A 5,067-nucleotide genomic window follows, 5' to 3' on the forward strand; every position below is an offset into this window, starting at 1 on the left:
GTATGCTGGGCACACTGGATCTGTACACTTGTCTCCCCGCAGTTTCATTACTAATACACTTGTTCTACACACTGGAATATCCATTAACATATTTGTAATTTCAGAATCCTTAATTAACCTTGGCTATCTTGATAGATCTTGCGTTTGCTATTATTTGTGGCATACAATGCGATACTGCCTCCCTCTTCTACACGCTTCTTTGATTTGTCCAAAACAACCAATATTAACATGATAATAGCCATCTTAAGCAATTATTGTGTTGTGCTAATCAAAGTTCTAAATACAAATAGACTACAAGATTCGCTGGGATGTAATAGAGTAACAGTAATACAGTGGAGAACAAAGTAAACAGAAGGAAAAAGCATCCAGCCTCAAAGCCTTTTCAGTCTGTAACACTGACCTTGCAAACAGTAATCGCCTTGTAAACACCGGCACTATGCAAAAGAGACATAGATGTAACACAAATAGATCTTGTAGACATGGTATGCCGTAATACAAAGGTATCCCTGGTTTGAAGGACGATTGAACTAAGTGATGTGTTAACACAGATACACAAGGACAAGACAGCTAAATGGCAGTTCATTAAGAAAGGTCCATTAGCTGGAGCAGGCTGTCTACTGAGTCTAAGTCATTAACTATTATAGGGTCAAGAAACACATAATATTTGCTCTAGATCGGCACCAAAAAACCGACCTGTAAGTCTTAGTGGGAATTTACAGTTTCTTTTTTTAGTATTCATTAGGAATCACACACTCTGAGGGCTAAACTCTCCAGGCTGAACATCTGGGTAAACCCAAAGCAGGGGGATTCTGCTAGATTAGGGGAAATCAGATAAGGTCAGCAGGAATTCTTTGATAAATCTAGCTCTAAAACTACAATATGACATGCATGTCCCACTCCTGGATCTAACATTTATCTTTTTGACTAAAAATAACCACAGGACTCCCTAAATAGTCTTGAAAAAAAACACAAAAACACCCATTTACATGTCCTAAAGCACTTTCATTGGTTTGTACGAAGGTAAAAAAATATAGAAGACACTTAAACATTCCTCTATATGTAAACTGCCTGTCCAAAAAAAAAGTCACCATCTGAATTTAGCTGAGCAATTGCGTAAGAGCCTTCCATTGCATAATTAGTCTAGGTTCAGCAATGTTATATGAACAAAAAATGAGGTCAGCTGCCTATCTGAATATACTGAATGACCAGGTTTATCCATCAATGGATTTTTTCTTCCCTGATGGCACGGGCAAATTCCAAGATGACAATGCCAGGATTCATTGGGCTCAAATTGTGAAAGAGGGGTTCAGGGAGCATAAGACATCATGTTCACACATGGATTGGACACCACAGAGTTAGCACCATCTGACATGATCTGTATATTTATTTTGAATTGGATAATTGGAAGAATACCTGGATCAGCAAGGCAGCTAGCAATAAGATGTATTTTCCAGAGGCTGTTTCCTGCGCTGTGGACTGTATTTTTAGTCAAATGTGTATTTAGCTCTTTGTCTGGAGTTTAGCCGTAGATCATTAGTTCATCATGTTACCAAATGGTTTTACAAGGTGACAACAAGGAAAACAAAATAATGGAGCACCCACAATGTTAATTGTTTACTATAGTCAAAAAAATGGTTGTGATGCATCTGTAAAGGTATTTTGATGGTTGTGTCTGGCATTCAGTTATATTTAAAAATGTCTGCAATGGAGACTGTTTTAGGCTGCTTTTGAGCTGCCTTTGTTTCTGAGCCACTTCTAGCTGCTTTAGAGCTGCCTTTATTTCTGATATTCTTTAAGCGGTTTTGTTTATGACCTGCTTCAAGTTGTGTTTGAGCTGCTTTGTTCATTTCTGATATGCATCAATCTGCTTTTGTGCTGCCCTTGTTTCTGAGTAGGTTCAAGCTGCGTTTAAGTTGCCCTTATTTGTTTCTGATATGTTTAAAGCTGCTTTTGAGCTGCCTTTGTTGCTGGGCTGCTTCAAACTGCCTTTGAGCTGCCTTTGTTTCTGGGCTGCTTCAAGCTGCTTTTGAGTTGCCTTTAATTTGTTTCTGAGATGCTTCAAGCTGCTTTTGAGCGGCCTGATTTGTGATATGCTTTTGTGCTGCCTTTGTTTATGAGCTGCTTCAATCTGCTTTTGTGCTGCCTTTGTTTTTTTTCTGATTTTTTTTCAATCTTCTTTTGTGCTTCCTTTGTTTCTGAGTGGCTTCTAACTGCTTTCGAGCTGCCTTTATTTGTTTCTGATATGCTTCAAGCTGCTTTTAAGGCTGGCTTTATTTGTTTCTGATAGCTTCAAGCTGCTTATGTGCTGACTTTGTTTCTGTGATGCTTTAAGCTGCTTTTGAGCTGCCTTTATTTGTTTCTGAGCTGCTGCAAGCTACTTTTGAGCTGTCTTTATATGTCTCTGAGATGCTTCAAGCTGCTTTTGCATTTACATTGACTTTTATAAGAAAGAAAAGTAGAGCTTTCAAATCAATCTGTATGTTGTTTATGTCTAGATCCTTGGCCCTGGATGTACACAGGTCCTTGATTTCTTAACATATTGCGATAAAGTCCTGGCATTCAACTCTTAGTGAGCAGTAAAGTCTTTGTTGTTTGACAGCTGAATGACTGGGGGCAAGGCTAAGCAATCGGGGGAACAGGGAACAGAGTGACACTGTGCTTTGCTTATGCAGGGCAAACAACAGTTTCATTCTAATGGCAGGCCCACCAGAAGCACATACCTACTATGCATTCCCTTCTATTTCTTGCAGCTCTGTTGGCTAGATTTTCTCCATTTGAAAAGAGGGCTCTCTCCTAATCCCCATGTGACAGCGCTGGGTTCCTAGGCAGTTAATCACAAAGCACCAACTATGTCACATGGGAAAGAGGAGAGAACAGTGAGTGGACTGCAACACATGCTCCTTTCTACCTAGAGGACTGAGTTTTCTTCACTCCTGGGAAGGTAAGTATGTGGCACTAGCCGGGTAATCAGGGTCTAAATAGACCCTGAGATTTGCTACAGCTCCCGTAAAAAGGAAATTGTGAACAGATTGTAATAAACTAATCCTGACAGCTGACGTTATCTACAATATATCAATTTGTACTACATTTTAACAAACACTGTTGCTGAAACACCTGTGCCTGAACCTGGTACCATTGTTTCCTAAGTGTAACAGCCTATAAGCAAGCTCAGACAGGTAATTCTCCTTTTCTCCTCTCCTCTTCTGGAGTATTCTTGAGTTGCTGAATACTATCCTACACCACCATCTACTGGATCTTCTGCTGCTCTCCTGCCATGCAGCTAGACCATGCTGCAGGTTCTGGTATCTATCCCCTGCTATACTTTCTCCTGTACTGCAGAGGGCCACACCAGTTTCTCACAGCTGACCTCATTAGCCAACTTTAAAGTGAAGTAAGAGCTCCAAAACCTGTGTCTGATCAACATGTTTTGCTTGATTCTGGTCTGCTTGCACCTGCCTTTTTTATGCTCCTGACTTTGTATGCTAAGGCCTCATTCACGCAAGAAAAAGCCGGCACGTACAGCTCAGTGCTGTGTGCACGGCCGTATCGTGCAGCTCCCGGGAAGGACAGGTGCTGCGTGTGATTAGTACGCAGCCCCTGTCCTTCTCTATGGGAGTATGCGGCCGTATTCCGCCCTACTCTCACCCCAAGTGCAAGTCCATACGGGTGCGGGTGTCCCGGCTCAGACACAGACAGGACCCATCCTGTCAGTGTACAAGTACGGACACCTGCGCCTACACGGACGTGCAGGGCGGGTGAGCGTAGGGCGGCGTATGGCCGCATACTCCCATAGAGAAGGACAGGGGTTGCTTACTAATCACATGCAGCACCTGTCCTTCCCGGGAGTTGCCCGATACGGCCGTGCACGCAGCATGGAGCTGTACATGCTGGGTTTTTCTCGTGTGAATGAGGCCTAAATGTATACCTGCCTAAAACTCCAGTTTTGCCTGTTTCTGCTCTGGTTATCTGCCTGCTGACCAGGATACGTGTCTGGAACCCATGTCACTCAAACACCTACATGCATTCTTATCATCTGTCACCTTCTGTGAGCTGCATCCTGGGTATTAGTAGTGTAACATTCATACCACCAGCAGCTCTACAGAAGACCTAATGCTCCAGGATTGTACTTCGGAGTAAATCCACACTCACAGGTGATGCAGTGTGTCCACAATTCATGTAACTAAGGTATTTTTTAGGCCGGACAAGGCTCACTTAAATAAAGATGAATGTTACCAGCTGGGAAAACTGGGTTTTGAAAATGTCAGTGCCATAATTTATTCTTATTACAATTCAACTTTTTTAAAGTTAAAAAAAATAGAATTAGTAAAATGCACGGCAACAGGAAGTAATACAAGCATATACCACATTTCAAGACTGCAAACAAGTTCATCTTTTCGGTTGATACAGCTGCACAATTTGTTTTAGCCTTTGTAAATATTGCTTCCTAGAAAATTTCATACTATAATAAATAGCAGTAAAGAGAGTAATTGCAAACCATTTTAAAAAAGTTAGAATATACAGAGATTTGTCATTACAACTGTCTGACAAACAGCTCTCCGGTCACAGGAGAAATAACCCCAATTTGGATTCAGCTTCCTAGCCACCCTTTTACAGAAATTACATTTATCTTGTTATTATGGGAAATACTCCATCCTGCCATATCTCAGCACTGGCAAACTATTAATCCCTAGAATATAGAGAGAGTGCTGTCATCAGCCAGAAGATTGCAATGTAGAGATGTGCTTAATACGATATTGACTAGACTGGATAGCTATCTACACACAGCTACAATAGTCCTGCATAGTTACTAGCAGCAAGTAAAACAGCTAGTTAAAATGCTGGAGGGGATATTTCTTCCAAGGAGCTTTAGGAGTCTATTTATAAAGCAACGCATGTCAGACTCACCCATGAATTACCATAAATCCACCAAATCATTTGCCCGAATAATAAAGTACTAATGGAAGTACCCATAATGCAATCAGTTTACATAAGCAATATATTAACCACTTACAAAACGAACAAACAACATAAGGTTATGATAGTAATAATTAAATAAATAATTATATA

The sequence above is a fragment of the Nanorana parkeri genome, unplaced genomic scaffold, assembly GCF_000935625.1.
Source record: "Nanorana parkeri isolate BGI_ZX_2015 unplaced genomic scaffold, ASM93562v1 scaffold294, whole genome shotgun sequence".
Lineage (NCBI taxonomy): Eukaryota > Metazoa > Chordata > Amphibia > Anura > Dicroglossidae > Nanorana > Nanorana parkeri.